This window comes from Chlorocebus sabaeus, chromosome 21 (assembly GCF_047675955.1).
Source record: "Chlorocebus sabaeus isolate Y175 chromosome 21, mChlSab1.0.hap1, whole genome shotgun sequence".
NCBI lineage: Eukaryota > Metazoa > Chordata > Mammalia > Primates > Cercopithecidae > Chlorocebus > Chlorocebus sabaeus.
Genome location: NC_132924.1, coordinates 4,674,711 through 4,691,078, shown reverse-complemented (window position 1 = coordinate 4,691,078; position 16,368 = coordinate 4,674,711). Strand labels below are relative to the sequence as shown.

At 47.2% G+C, this 16,368-nt stretch overlaps 1 protein-coding gene across 23 annotated transcripts in view; it reads right to left on the bottom strand.

Annotated features, from left to right (window-relative positions):
* NUPR2 (nuclear protein 2, transcriptional regulator) overlaps positions 1-16,368 on the bottom strand; it is a 129,603-nt gene that overhangs the window by 71,728 nt on the left and 41,507 nt on the right. For 4 of the 23 annotated variants that reach the window (XR_012090203.1, XR_012090201.1, XR_012090204.1 and 1 more), the window contains one exon: positions 672-820. The exons of 18 other annotated variants lie outside the window; for them this stretch is intronic. The gene's annotated coding sequence lies outside the window, so the exon portion shown is untranslated. Of the gene's footprint in view, position 1; positions 103-671; positions 821-16,368 lie in introns of those variants that run through there. One more of the 23 variants, XR_012090207.1, reaches the window with a different exon arrangement.

Genomic DNA, 16,368 nt, shown 5'->3' with positions numbered 1-16,368 from the left:
TGCAGTTGAAACAAATAAAAGACGTAAGGCAATTTCTTCATGCACCACCAATGCCAGGGAACCACAGAACCGAGTGACCGAGGTCTCTTTCTGCCAGGCTGCCTAGAATGAAATCTTTCAGTCACTGTTTCCTTAGGTGTTATTTCTTTACATATGAATAAAAGTCTTGGTAGAAAAGCATTTCTGGTTTTAAGGAAGAATATCTAAATCTACAATATGAACCAATTGGGGCTATGAATGTTTACATTACAAAAGAATTCTTAAGAATACCTCCATTTGTGCTATTCTGCATTTAATAATATTATTATGACATCAGGCTCAAGTCTTCATATAAAGTAGGCTCAAGTCTCCATATTAAAGTATTTTTTCCTGGAAAAGGACTGAATATTAAAAAATACATTTTATACCTGTAATTCTAGCACTTTAGGATGCCAAGGCGGGTGGATCACCTGAGGTCAGGCGTTCAAGACCAGCCTGGCCAACATGGTCAAACCCCAATCCTACTAAAAATACAAAAATTAGCTGGGTATAGTAGCACACACCTGAAATCCCAGCGACTCGGGAGGCTGAGGCAGGAGAATCACTTGAACCTGGGAGGTGGAGGTTGTAGTGAGCCGAGGGTTGAGTGTTTCCAGTGAATGATATCAGGGGAGTCAAGGACATGTGGGTACCTGTGAATCACCCAGCATGGGTCAGGCAGGCCCTGGGCTGGAGGGAGATTCCAGGTGTCTTGAAGAATTGAGGCTCTGTTCTCCTGCACACAGCCTGTCACGTCGTAAATTGTCCTATGATCTGATGTCTCTCCCAGGGTCAGTGGGGACTGTAGACACAGAGGAAATGAGTTCTGAGGACAGATCCCTCCCCCATTCAGATGTCACCATATAATTCTGCCCACTCGCACACGCGCACGCATAGGTAATGATGTGGCCATGTAACCAGACCCAGGTTCAGCTGCTCACCACTTAAAAGCCAGAACACAAGGGGTGAGGGTTGGTGGGAGGAAAAGCAGGTTTAATTGGAAAGTCAGAAAACCAAGAGGAGGGTGAGCTAGTGTACCATCTTACATTTTAAAATTCACCGTAGGAGTTTTAAAGGGAAGCTTGGTGTGAGAGGCATGTGGGCGTGGTGCGGGGTGCAGCGTGCAGGTCTGTGGATCCTCTTCCAGCGGCTCTCTAGGAGATTTGCCCTTCCGGAGGTCTGGTTGGTGATTACCTGACTTTGGCCTGATGGTGGTGGACTAATTGTGCCCTACGCCTCCCAAGTGGGAAAATTCCACGGTGGCTCCCTGCCTGATTTGTTTCAAGAGTAGTGTTTGTTTTTTTGACAGGATCTTATTCTGTCGCCCAGGCTGGAGTGCAGTGGTGCAATCATGGCTCACTGAAGCCTTGACCTCCTGGGCTCAAGCAATCCTCCCATCTCAGCCTCCTGAGTAGATGGGACCACAGGTATGTGCCACTATGCCTGGCTAATTTTTAATTTTTTTTGTAGAGACAGGGCCTCCCTATGTTGCCCAGGCTGATCTTAACCTCCTGGGCTCATGCAGTCTTCCTGTTTTGGTCTCCCAAAGTGCTGGGATTACACGTGTGAGCCTGGGATTACAGGTGTGAGCCACTGCACCTGGTCTGGAATTTTTTAAGTGCATAATTGGATAAGCAGGCATTGCCGAAGGGGAGTATCTAGAGAGGTTAGGAGTAAAGCAGTCAGAGGGGAGGGAAGGAAGAAAAAGAAAGAGGGTGATTTAAATAACTGAGGTCCCTGGTTACAAACTCCCCACTGTCAAGTTTCATTCTGTCTCTATGGAAAACAGGCAACTGATTCATTCTGGCTACTTTGTATTGAAAAGGGGCATAGTCAGGGGGCCACGGAATGAACTTATCCACCCAGAGTTGACAGCACTTGAAAGTCCCTGGACTTAGAGAAGAGATCCACTGGAGCATCATGGGGAGTGTGTAACAGCAATACAGTCTGCAGCAGCAGAATACTCCTATCCCTGTAATCATGGCTATAATCACGAGCAACTTTTCCCACGAGGAGGCCTGATACAAATCATGAGGAGAGCCATTGATTTACAGATATTGTGGGATCAGACATAGTACTGGACTGGTTTGCTTGTGCATGTCTTGTAGGGCTGAGGATGTTTTCAGAGTTATCCTCGAAGTACACACAGCATTCAATCTTTTTTCTTTTTTTTTTTGAGACAGAGTCTCATTCTGTGGCCCAGGTGGGAGTGTAGGAGTGTGATCTTGGCTCACTGCAACCTCTGCCTCCTGGGTTCAAGCAATTCTTGTGCCTCAACCTCCCAAGTAGCTGGGATTAGAGGTGTGCACCACCATGCCTGGCTAAGTTTTTAAAAAAATTTTTAGTAGAGATGGGGTTTCACCAAGTTGGCCAGGCTGGTCTCGAACTCCTGGCCTCATGTGATCCACCTGCTTCAGCCTCCCAAAGTGCTGAGATTATAGGTGTGAACCCCCATGCCTGACCAGCATTCAATCTTAATGATTAAATTGATTAATAATTAAGTTCTGCACTATCAGTTCTATCTGCAGCTTCTATGGTGATCTGACAGCAGAATGGTTACACGTATTTAACAGGTTACAGGAGGAGCTGTGAATATTCATGAAGGCGGTCCTGACACAGGTGTATTGAATTAATGAATATGCATGTAATATAGGGTCCATGTTCATTTTGGGATGCAGACTTAACTTTTAAATGTACAGTTAGATTTTATCTGTCAAACGTTCTTTTCAGTACACAAAGGCATGCAGATGTGTAATTTCTGTCGTTCAGCCAGAACTAGTGCATGGTCAGTGGGCGTTTATCAGGAGAAAGTTTAACTAGAGTCTCTTGTCTCATTAAAACTGTAGTTATGGCTGGGGGGATAGGGAATGGGGATCAGTTGGTCAGCTTCTATTGAAGCCATAATTTTTTTGTGGGTTTTTTTGTTTTTTGTTTTTTGTTTTTTTTAGATGGAGTCTCACTCTCTTGCCCAGGCTGGAGTGCAGTGGTTCAAAGTTGGCTCACTGCCACATCCAGTGCCCAGATTCAGGCAATCTTCCTGCCTCAGCTTCCCAAAGAGCTGGGATTACAGGAATGTGCCACCATGCCTGCTAATTTTTGTATTTTTGGTAGAGATAGGGTTTCACCATCTTGGTCAGGCTGTTCTCAAACCCCTGACTGCAGGTGGTCCACCTGCCTCAGCCTCCTGAAGTACTGGGATTACAGGCATGAGCCACCATGCCCAGCCTTTGATCAGCCTTTCACCAAATACACAATGTGCATCTGGGGGAAGGGTAGAGAAATAGTCACTTATGCCTTTTCTTTTTTCTTTTTCTTTTTCTTTTTTTTTTTCTGAGACAGAGTTTCACTCTTGTTGCCCAGGCTGGAGTGCAGTGGTGCAACATCGGCTCACTGCAAACCTCTGCCTCCCGCATTGAAGCGGTACTCCTGCCTTAGGCTCCTGAGTAGCTGGGATTACAGGTGCCTGTCACCATACCTGGCTAATTTTTGTATTTTTAGTAGGGACAGGGTTTCACCAGGCATGGTGGCTCACACCTGTAATCCTAGCATGTTGTGGGAAGTCAGGGACCCCAAACAGAGGGACTGGCTGGAGCCACAGCAGAGGAAACATAAATTGTGAAGATTTCATGGACATTTATCACTTCTCTAATAATACTCTTATAATTTCTTATGCCTGTCTTACTTCAATCTCCTAATCCTGTTATCTTTGTAAACTGAGGATGTACGTCACCTCGGGACCCTGTGATGATTACATTAACTGTACAAATTGATTGAAGGATGTACGTCACCTTGGGACCCTGTGATGATTACATTAACTGTACAAATTGATTGTAAAACATGTGTGTTTGAACAATATGAAATCTGATTATAAAACATGTGTCTTTGAACAATCTGAAATCACTGCACCTTGAAAAAGAACAGAATAATGGCAATTTTAGGGAACAAGGGAAGATGACCATAAGGTCTGACTGCCTGTGGGGTTGGGCAAAAAGAGCCCTATTTTTCTTTTTGCAGAGAGCCTATAAACGGACGTGCAAGTAGGAGAGATATCACTAAATTCTTTTCCTAGTAAGGAATATATTAAGACCCTAAGAAAAGGATTGCATTCCTGGGGGGAGGTCTATAAACAGTCACTCTGGGAGTGTCTGTCTTACGCGGTTGAGATAAGGACTGAAATACACCTTGGTCTCCTGTAGTACCCTCAGGCTTATTAGGGTGGGGAAAAAACCCCACCCTGGTGAATTTGAGGTCAGACCGTTTCTTTGCTCTTGAACCCTGTTTTCTGTTGTTTATCAAGACAATACGTGCACAGCTGAACATAGACCCTTATCAGTAATTCTAATTTTGCCCTTTGCCTTGTGATCTTTGTTGGCCTCAGAAGCATGTAATCTTTGTGACCTACTCCCTGTTCGTATACCCCCTTCCCTTTTAAAATCACTAATAAAAACTTTCTGCTTTTGCAGCTCAGGTGGGCATCACGGAACCTACTGATGTGTGATGTCACCCCTGGCAGCCCACCTGTAAAATTCCTCTCTTTGTACTCTTTCTCTTTATTTCCCAGACTGGCCGACACTTAGGGAAAATAGAAAGAACCTACGTTGAAATATTGCAGGTGGCTCCCCCTGATACTAGCCCTTTGGAAAGCTGAGGCAGGATCACCTGAGATCGGGGTTCGAGACCAGCCTAGCCAAGATGCTTCAAGATATCCTGCCTTTTGGGGCCAAACCATTTTATGATTGATGACTTTGCCTGTAACCTCAGCCTCCCTGCCTTTTAAAACCTTTCTATATGGTCCAGGTGTGGTGGCTCACACCTGTAATCCCATTACTTTGAGAGGCCAAAGCAGGTGGATCACTTGAGGTCAGGAGTTCAAGACCAGCCTGGCCAACATGGTGAAATGCCAACTCTAATAAAAAAAAAAAAAATACAAAAATTAGCCAGGTGTGGTGGTGTGCATCTGTAGTCCCAGCTACTCGGGAGGCTGAGGCAGGAGAATTACTTGATCCCAGGAGGTGGAGGCTGCAGTGAGAAAAGATGGTGCCACTATACTGCAGCCTAGGCAACAGAGCAAGACTCTGTCTCAAAAAAAGAAAGAAAGAAGAGATGTGATTCCCAGTATTAGATTGACAATGAAAACGGAAGGTGTCAGCTGGGCATGGTAGTTCACACCTGTAATCCCAGCTCTTTGGGAGGCTGAGGTGGGTGAATCACCTGAACTCAGGAGTTTGAGACCAGCCTGGCCGACATGATGAAACCCCATCTCTACTACGAATACAAATATTAGGGCATGCTGGTGCATGCCTGTAGTCCCAGCTACTCTGGAGGATAAGGCAGAAGGATCTGTTGAGCCCTGGAGTTTGAGGCTAGGAAGGGTTAAGAATTCAAATCAATATATATAATTGACCTACTAAATGTAATAAGGGTGAAAGGAAATGACTCTGTATGAAAAGTATGCAAGGAATATAGGGTGTTTTTTATAAGAAAAGGTATGAGGTATGAAGGATATGTTTCCATTAATGAAAAAGAGATGGCCGAGCACAGTGGCTCATGCCTGTAATTCCAGCACTTTTGGAGGCCAAGGTGGGTGGTTCACAAAGTCAAAGTTCAAGACCAGCCTGGCCAAGATGGTAAAACCCCATCTTTACTAAAAATACAAAAATTAGCAGGGCATGGTGGTGGGTGCCTGTAATTTCAGCTACTCGGGAGGCTGAGACAGAAAATTGCTTGAACCCAGGAGGCAGAGGTTACAGTGAGCTGAGATCATGCCACTGCACTTCAGCTCGGGCAAGAGTGAGATTCTATCTCAAAAAAAAAAAAAAAAAAAGAATCATTTTGTCACAAAGTAGAATGAATTGTTCCAGAATGAGAAAGTGGAAAATGTAGAAGGAAAGAAACTTGTAAGAATATAAAACGTTGTATAGGCCGGTCCAGTGGCTCATGCCTGTAATCCCAGCACTTTGGAAGGCCGAGGTAGGCGGATTGTTCAAGAGTCCAGGAGTTCAAGACAACTTGGGCAACACAGTGAGACCCTGTCTTAACAAAATATTTAAAAATTAGCCAGGTATGTTGGTGCATGCCTGTAATCCCAGCTCCTCGGGAGGCTGAGATGGAGGACTGCTTGAGCCTGGGAGGCAGAGGTTGCAGTGAGCCAAAACTGCACCACTGCACTCCAGCCTGTCAAAAAAATAAATAAAATTAGCTGGGTGTGGTGTCGCAATCCTGTAGTTTCAGCTACAAAATGCTTAATGACAAGATAGTTTTAATAACTTTGAGATCCTATCAATGAACTAAGAATTCCCAGTTCTCTAGCGGAGAAGCTGACATTCATGAAACTGCTAACACAAGATCAAGCAGAACAAGAATTAATTACATGGGATTGAATGAACTAATAAAGCATAATTGTGGTTATTGTTTTGGAACATTGCTGGTTTTTACTATTTTGTTTTCTAAATATAAGGAACTCCGCCGCTAGGTGCAGTGGCTCATGCTTGTAATCCCAGCACTGTGGGATGGATCACCTGAGGTCAGGAGTTCAAAACCAGCCTGGCCAACATGGTGAAACCCTGTCTCTACTAAAAATGCAAAAAATTAGCCAGGCGTGGTCACACGCGCCTGCAGTCCCAGCTGCTCGGGAGGCTGAGGCAGGATAATCACTTCAATCAGGGAGGCAGAGATTGCTGTGAGCCAAGATCATGCCACTGCACTCCAGCCTGGGTGACAGAGTGAGACTCTGTCTCAAAATAAATAAATAAATAAAATAAAAACTACATTTCATATATATGTATATAAACACAGAGGATGAAAATTGGCAATTTGCTTTTCTCTCTCTGTATGAGTGCATAATAAAACCCATGACTCTGTCAATTTCTTCTTCAGGCATAAATTTGAAAGTGTGAGGCCAGGCATGGTGGCTCATGCCTGTAACCTCAACACTTTGGGAGGCTGAGCTGGAAGGATTGCTTGAGGCCAGCATTTCAAGGCCAGCCTAGGCAATATAGTGAGACCCTGACTACAAAATGTTTTCTTTTTCTTTTTTTTTTGAGATGGAGTTTCAATCTTGTTGCCCAGGTTGGAGTGCAATGGCAGTGTCTCGGCTCACCACAATCTCTGCCTCCCAGGTTCAAGCAATTCTCCTTCCTCAGCCTCCCGAATTGCTGGGATTATAGTCACTCGCCACCACGTCTGGCTAATTTCTGTATTTTTAGTAGAGACAGGGTGTCACCATGTTGGCCAGCCTGATCTCGAACTCCTGACCTAAGGTGATCCACCTGCCTCGGCTTCGCAAAGTGCTGGGATTACAAGTGTTAGCCACCGTGCCTGGCTTTTGAAAAAATTTTTGAGATGGAGTCTCACTCTGTTGCCCAGGCTGGAGTGCAGTGGTGCTATCTCGGCTCACTGCAACCTCCACCTCCTGGGTTCAAGGGATTCTCCTGCCTCAGCCTCCCAAGTAGCTGGGATTACAAGTGCCAGCCACCACGCCCAGCTAATTTTTGTATTTTTAGTAGAGATGGAGTTTCACCATGTTGGCCAAGCTGATCTTGAACTCCTAACTTCAAGTGATCCCCCTGCCTCGGCTTCCAGAAGCACTGGGATTACAGGTGTGAGCCACAACACTTGGCCAATTCTCACTCTTAGTTCCTGCAAGAACTGGCTGGGTGCAGGGGCTCACACCTGTAATCCCAGCACTTTGGGAGGCTGAGGCGGATAGATCACCTGAGGTCGGGAGTTCAAGACCAGCCTAACCAACATGGAGAAACCCCGTCTCTACTAAAAATACAAAATTAGCTGGGTGTGGTGGCACATGCCTATAATCCCAGCTACTTGGGAGGCTGAGGCAGGAGAATCGCTTGAACCTGGGAGGTGAAGTTTGCTGTGAGCCAAGATCATGCCATTGCACTCCAGCCTGGGCAACAAGAGCGAAACCCTATCAAAAAAAGAAAAAAAAAAAAAGTTAAAAAGTTAAAGAACTAGTTGTTGGAAGAGCTTGGCACCTCCGCTCTCTCGCTTCCTCCTTTGCCATGTGATCTGCACATAGCTCCCCTTCACCCTCTGCCATGAGTGAAAGCTTCCAAGGCCGCAGCAGAGGCAGATGCCAGGGGCCATGCTTCTAGTACAGCCTGCAGAACCGTGAGCCAAACAAATCTCTTTTTGACAAAAGAGAGACAAATGACCCACCCTCAGCCTCAGCTCTTCCTTTGTAACAACCTAAGAGGACTAGCCACTTTATCGGGTTGTTGTGAGAAGTAGATGAGATAATACAGGTAGATGAGGGTCCGTCTGGTACATGGTGTATCAGTCAAGATAGGCTAATTAGGCTGCAGTCACAAACTCCAAAACCTCAGTTGTTTGAGTCAATAAAGATTTATTTCTCATTCATGCTACACATCCATCACAGGTTGGAAAGGGGGCTATGATTTCCATAAGTTGCTCAGGGATCCCAGCTGAGGGATGCTTAAATTCACACATGCTTCCATGATCACCAAGGCAGGAAAACGAGATGCAGAAAATCAGACACTGGCTCTTAAAAATACTGCTGTTTGCCGGGCGCGGTGGCTCATGTCTGTAATCTCAGCACTTTGGGAGACTGAGGTGGGTGGATCACCTGAGGTCAGGAGTTCAAGACCAACCTGGCCAATGTGGTGAAACCCCATCTCTGCTAAAAATACACAAAATTAGCTGGATGTGGTTGCACATGCCTGTAGTCCTACTTACTTGAGAGGCTGAGGCAGGAGAATCACTTGAACCTGGGAGCCAGAGGTTTCAGTGAGCCAAGATCATGCCACTGCACTCCAGCCTAGGCAACAGAGTGAGATTACACGTCAAAAAAAATTTTTTTTTGCTGTTTAAGGCTGGGCATGGTGGCTCATGCCTGTAATCCCTACACTTTGAGAGGCCAAGCAGGGCAGATCGCTTGAGCTTAGGAGTTTGAGACCAGCCTGGCCAACATGGCAAAACCCCGTCTCTACAAAAAATTAGCCCAGCATGGTGGCATGCACCTGTAGTCCTAGCTATTCAGGAGGCTGAGTTGGGAGGATTACTTGAGCCTGGGAGGCAGAGGTTGCAGTGAGCTGAGACCATGCCACTGCACTCCAGCCTGGGTGACAAAGACCCTCTCTCAAAAAAAAAAAAAAAAAAAAAAATTTGCTGTTTACATTTCATTGACCAAAAAAGTCACATGGTCACCCCTCACGTGACAGGGTCAAAGACATGCAATTCCACTTCGTGTCTGAAAAAAGGGAGAAAGAAATATTTTGTGAACTTCTATGGTTAGTTGTCATAATTTAAAAAGTGGGCAGAGGGGAGCTCACTGAGGATGCCACATTTGAGTTGAGGCTTCAGTGACGAGCGGAAATTATAGGAGCTACACATACGAAGTCTCTGAGGCAGGAATGGGCTTTTAAGGAAGAAAAAGTGGCTTGAATGTTTGGAGAACCGTGAATGAGAGTAAGAACTGAGCAGGGACTGGGTCACACGAAGTCTTCTTGGCAGTAGTAAGGAGTATGAATTATATTTCAAGTGCACCAAGAGACCAGGCAGGGTGGCTCACGCCTTTAATCCCAGCACTTTGGGAGGTGATGTGGGAGGATCATTTGAGCCAAAAAGTTTCAGGCAGACCAGCCTGAGCAACATAGACCCCAAAATGTCACCCAAAAATTTTAAAATGAGCAGGACATGGTGGTATATGCATGTGGTCCCAGCTACTTGGGAGGCTGAGATGGGAGGATCACTTGAGCCTGGAAGGTCGAGGCTGCAGTGAGATGTGATGGTGCCACTGTATTCCAGCCAGGGCAACAGAGTGAGATCTGTCTCCAAGGAAAAAAAAAAATTGGCTGCGTGTGGTGGCTCACACCTGTAATCCCAGCACTTTGGGAGGCTGAAGCGGGTGGATCACTTGAGGTCAGGAGTTTGAGACCAGCCTGGCTAACATAGTGAAACACGGTCTCTACTAAAAATACAAAAATTAGCCGGGTGTGGTGTTGCGTGCCTGTAATCCCAGCTACTTGGGAAGCTGAGGCAGGAGAATCGCTTGAATCCAGGAGTTGGAGGTTGCAGTAAGCCAACATTGTGCCATTGTACTCCAGCCTGGGAGGCAGAATGAGTTTCCATCTCAAAAAAAGTGTGAACTGATACACTGGGCTGTGACTTCATGAAAAGATATTATCATTGTTTATAGCACTGGTACAAGTTTGTACCCTATAAACACAAGAACTGTAATAACTTCTAGTGCACATAATTCTCATAAAAATGCAAATTCTATTTTTAAAAAGTTAGCCAGATATGGTGGCATGCACCTGTGTCCAGCTACTCAGGAGGCTGTGGCAGCAGGGTTGCTTGAATCCAGGAGTTGGAGGCTGTGGTGAGCTATAATTGCACCATTGCACTCCAGTCTGGGTGCCAGAGCACATCCCTGTCTCTAAAACATGTGAACAAAACAAAACAAAAACTCTGTGTGTGTGAGATCTCACACACCAAATGATTGAGGCCATTCTGTTAGGAGTGATGATACATTACGACGAGGTATCAAAAAGAATGAAATTATATGCTTACAATTGTACTTCTCTGATGACTTGAAATACTTCACATACATGAGCTTCTGGGTCCATATATATCCAATATTATTTCTTTTTTCTCTTTTTGTTTGTTTGTTTGTTTTTGAGACAGAGTCTTGCTCTGTCACCCAGGCTGGAGCGTAGTGTCGCAGTCTTGGTTCACTGAAACCTCTGCCTCTGGGATTCAAGCGATTTCCCTGCCTCAGCCTCCCGAGTAGCTGGGATTACAGGTGTGTGCCACCACACCTGGCTAATTTTTTGTATTTTAGTAGAGACGGGATTTTGCCATGTTGGCCAGGCTGGTCTTGAACTCCTGAACTCAGGTGATCTGCCTGCCTTAGCCTCCCAAAATGCTGGTATTGCAAGCATGAGCCACTGCACCCAGACTTCTAATGTTACTTCTTCCTGTACTACCCATATATATATATATATTTTTAATTTTAATTTTAATTTTTATTTTTGAGACAGGGTCTTGCTCTGTCCCCCAGGCTGCAGTACAGTGGTATGATGACAGCTCACTGCAGCCTCAACCTCTCATGCTCAAGCAATCCTCCCACATCAGCCTCCCAAGTAGCTGGGACTGCAGGTATGTGCCACCACGCCTGGCTAATCTTTGTATTTTTTTAGAGGTGGGGTTTTGCTATGTTGCCTAGGCCAGTTTCAAACTCCTGAGCTCAAGCAATCTGCCCACCTCAGCCTCCCAAAGTGCTGAGATTACAGGCATGAGTCACTATGCCCAGCCAAAAAAAAAAAAAAAAAAGATAATTAAAAAAAAAAAAAAAAAGTACTCTGCTTACCATGATCATGGGAACTGGGACGCCTAAGTCCAAGATCCTAATGTTATAAAGACTGGAAACACATTACAAAACTTGGCCAGGTGTGGTGGCACATGCCTGGAGTCCCAGCTACTTGGGAGACTGAGGTGGAAAGATCTTTTGAGGGCTGGGCTTGGTGGCGGATCACGAGGTCAGAAGTTCGAGACCAGCCTAATAGGGCAAAACCCCATCTCTACTAAAAATACAGAAATTAGCCAGGCGTGGTGATGGCTGCCTGTAATCCCAGCTACTTGGGAGGCTGAGGCAGGAGAATTGCTTGACCCAGGAGGTGGAGGTTGCAGTGAGCCGAGATCACACCATTGCATTCCAGCCTGGGTGACAGCAAGACTCCATCTCATAAAAAAAAAAGATCGTTTGAGACCACATTGAGCAACATAGTGAGACCCCATTTCTAAAATAAATGTTTTTAAAAATTTGCCTGGGCCGGGCACTGTGACTCAAGCCTGTAATCCCAGTACTTTGGGAGGCTGAGGTGGGCAGATCACATGAGGTTGGGAGTTCAAGACCAGGTCACCCAACATGGTGAAACCTCATCTCTACTAAAACTACAAAATTGGCCGGGTGCGGTGGCTCAAGCCTGTAATCCCAGCACTTTGGGAGGCCGAGACGGGCGGATCACGAGGTCGGGAGATCGAGACCATCCTGGCTAACCCGGTGAAACCCCGTCACTACTAAAAAATACAAAAAACTAGCCGGGCGAGGTGGCGGGCGCCTGTAGTCCCAGCTACTCGGGAGGCTGAGGCAGGAGAATGGCGTAAACCCGGGAGGCGGAGCTTGTAGTGAGCCGAGTTCGTGCCACTGCACTCCAGCCTGGGCGACAGAGCAAAGACTCCGTCTCAAAAAAAAAAAAAAAAAAAAAAAAACTACAAAATTAGCCAGGTGTGTTGGCACATGCCTGTAATCCCAGCTACTTGGGAGGCTGAGGGAGAAGAATTGCTTGAACCTGGGAGGCAGAGGTTGCAGTGAGCCGAGATCATGCTACTTCTAGCCTGGGTGACAGAGTGAGACTCTTGTCTCAAAAAAGAAAAACAAAAAGCCTTTTTTTTTTTAAGATATAGGGTCTCACTACATTGTCCAGGCTGGTCTCAAACTCCTGACCTCAAACCATCCTCCCACGTTGACCTCCCAAAGTGCTGATTACAGGCATGAGCACCCAGACACCCATCTGGCCAGAGCGGCACGTGCCGCACAGAGCTGGGCCCAAGGATCGGGAGGAGGGGACAGTTTAGGCATCCTGAGGTCAACTCTGCCGAGGCAGGAAGGTCCCTTGGTTTTCAAGGTTCTGATAGAGGACAGGATGTGACATCAGACCAAGGACACCACCCCTGGTCCCCTCCTGACTTGGATGTGGTCAGCAGAGAAGTGGCACCAAGTCTGGGCTGCTTTTGCCTGGTCTGCATCCTCTTTTTCTGACTTTACGGCATTCAGTACAGGAGGAAGAGAGGAGAGGGCTGAGTGCCAGTGTGCGCCCCACTCACAGTGTCTTAAGCAAAGTACCCCCCATCCCCCCAACCAGCCTTCCTCCCTGTGACAGGCAGTGGGTCATCTGCCTCTTAGTCATGGGTCTGAATCCTCTTGCCTCGGGTTGGGATGAGTCTCTGGGCTCTCACTTGTCTCGGGAGATATTGGGCCCCATCCACTCCGAGGAGGAACTCCTGGCCCCACTGACCCAGGTGCACAAACCGCCCTGGCAGTTCACCTGTCATCAGCAAGTTATCTGTCCATTCCACCAAGATTCCCCGCTATGTGTCAGGGCTTACACTAGGCCTGGGGGCACAGCTGTGCAGCATACTTGTCCTGGATCCCTTTGGGGGCCTAGGAGCTGAACCTGGCTCTTCTCTCTGCAGTTGGGCCCCACCCTGGACATGTGGGTTCCCTCTAGCTTCAATGACATCGGCCAGGACTAGTGGTTGTGGCATTTTTTCAGGTAGGTGTGGTACGAATGGGAGGTGACCCTGCCAGAGCAATGGACCCAGGATCTGCACACAAGAGTGGTCCTGAGGATTGGCACTGCCCACTCCTATGCCATCGTGGTCAGTGCAGCCAGGAGCAGGCAGGGTGGGTTGAGTGGGCACAGCTGCTGAACAGCATGGGACCCCAACTGCCACTCACAGCCTGTCTCCTGCGGTGGGATGGTGGGGGGCCCTGCGCTACCCTGGCGGCTGTGCCCTGTATAGGGGGATAGGTGGCCTGATCTACCCCATTGGGATGTCATCCTTCCTGCCTGGCTGGCAGACCCCTGAGCCCCATGCTGCAGGTTATGTGAGGGAGTGCCCGATAGCAGGGCCCCGCCTCTTGCTCTGACCTGCCATGCCCTCCCCGTATCTCCTGTGTCTGCAGTGGGTGAATAGGATCGACTCGCTAGAGCATGAGGGGCTGACATCAGCAGCCCGGTCGAGGTTGGGCCCCTGCCCTCCTGCCTCTGCATCACTATTGCCATCAACAACATCCTCATGCCCTCCACCCTGCCACCAGGGACCATCCACTACATGACCAGCACCTCCAAGTGGGTACCATCCTGTCTCCACCGCACACACCCACCTTCCCGTCCCACCCCGTGGTCTTCCTGCTAGGCACAGGGTGGCCTTCGCAGAGTAGAAGCCCTGGATCTGGGGAGGCCGGGGAGGCCAGTGAGCTGAGGTCAAGGGACCCAGGGTAAGGGCCCAGCAAACCTCAGTCCTCCCATGCTAGGTATCCCAAGGGTTACTTTGTCCAGAAAACAGACTTTGATTTCTTTCACTACGCGGGACTGCAGCGGTCGGTGCTTCTGTACACAACACCCACCACCTACATCGATGACATCACCATCACCACCAGCGTGGAGCACAACAGTGGTGAGGGCTTCTGGTAGGATCCTCCCTCAGTGGGGCCCAGGGTGGTTCTGTTTGTTTTCTGTTTGGAAAGCTCTCCCAGGAAAAAGTTCTCCCAGCATCTCTAAACCCTCACAGGTTCCCATCCACCTAGGAAGCTAAATCCAGGCTGTCTGAGCAGGCACAGGCTCCCGAAATCACCCATGTGTTTGACCTCGCTTGGAGAAGAAGGGCCTGGCCTAACGTCACACAGCTCAGGGTGACGATCCTGTCCCTTCTCCATGGTGCTGCTCTCACTCCAGCTCCCCTTGCTACACATCGTGCTCAAGGAACAGGTAGCTTCGGGGATTCGGGCATGGTGGCTCATGCCTGTCCTCTCAGCTCTTTGCAAGGAGGTCCTGGTAGGAGGATCACTTGAGGCCAGGAGTTCAAAACCAGCCTGGGTAACATAGCGAGACCATCACCACAAAAAATTAAAAAATTATTCAGGCATAGTGATGCATGCTGGTAGTCTCAGCTGCTGAGGCAGGAGAATCACTTGAGCCTGGGAGGTCAAGGGTGCAGTGAGCTATGACCGTGCCACTGCACTCCAGTCTGGGCAACAGAGGGAGACCTTTATTTTTTGAGACAGGGTCTCACTGTTGCCCAGGCTGGAGGGCAGTGGTGCAATCTTGGCTCACTGCAACTCTACCTCCCGGATTCAAGCGATTCTCCTGCCTCAGCCTCCCGAGTAGCTGGGATTACAGGCACTTGCCACCATGCCTGGTTAATTTTTGAATTTGTTTAGTAGAGACGGGGTTTCACCATGCTAGCCTGGCTGGTCTTGAACTCAAGACCTCAAGTGATCCACCTGCCTTGGCCTCCCAAAGTGTAAGATTACAGGCGTGAGTCACCACTCCCAGCTGAGATACCCTGTCTTTTAGAAAAAAAATTTTTTTAAGTTTTTTTTTTACTTTTTAAAAATGTATCTTTTTCTTTTTTTGAGATGAGGCCTTGCACTATGGCCCAGGCTGGAGTGCAGTGGCGAGATTATTGACAACTGTTGTGGAGCCACAGTTCTAAGTTTAAAAGAATTTAGGGCTGGGCGTGGTAGCTCACGCCTGTAATCCCAGCACTTTGGGAGGCCGAGATGGGTGGATCACGAGGTCAGGAGATCGAGACCATCCTGGCTAACACAGTGAAACCCCGTCTCTACTAAAAAATACAAAAAAAATTAGCCGGGTGTGGTGGTGGGCGCCTGTAGTCCCAGCTACTCGGGAGGCTGAGGCAGGAGAATGGCGTGAACTTGGGAGGCGGAGCTTGCAGTGAGCTGAGATTGAGCCACTGCACTCCACCCTGGGTGACAGAGCGAGACTCCGTCTCAAAAAAAAAAAAAAAAAAAGAATTTAGGCTTGGTGTGGTGGTGAGATTATTGACAGCTGTTGTGGGGCTGCAGTTCTAAGTTTAAAAGAATTTAAGCCAGCAGCACATCAAAAAGCTTATCCACCACGATCAAGTGGGCTTCATCCCTGGGATGCAAGGCTGGTTCAACATATGCAAATCAATAAATGTAATCCAGCATATAAACAGAACCAAAGACAAAAACTACATGATTATCTCAGTAGATGCAGAAAAGGCCTCTGACAAAATTCAACAGCCCTTCATGCTAAAAACTCTCAATAAATTCGGTATTGATGGAACGTATCTCAAAATAATAAGAGCTATTTATGACAAACCCACAGCCAATATTATACTGAATGGGCAAAAACTAGAAGCATTCCCTTTGAAAACTGGCACAAGACAGGGATGCCCTCTCTCACCACTCCTATTCAACAGAGTGTTGGAAGTTCTGGCTGGGGCAATCAGGCAAGAGAAAGAAATAAAGGGTATTCAATTAGGAAAAGAAGTCAAATTGTCCCTGTTTGCAGATGACATGATTGTATATTTAGAAAACCCCATCGTCTCAGCCCAAAATCTCCTTAAGCTGATAAGCAACTTCAACAAAGTCTCAGGATACAAAATCAATGTGCAAAAATCACAAGCATTCTTATACACCAGTAACAGATAAACAGAGAGCCAAATCATGAATGCACTCCCATTCACAATTGCTTCAAAGAGAATAAAATACCTAGGAATCCAATTTACAAGGGATGTAAAGGAGAACTACAAACCACT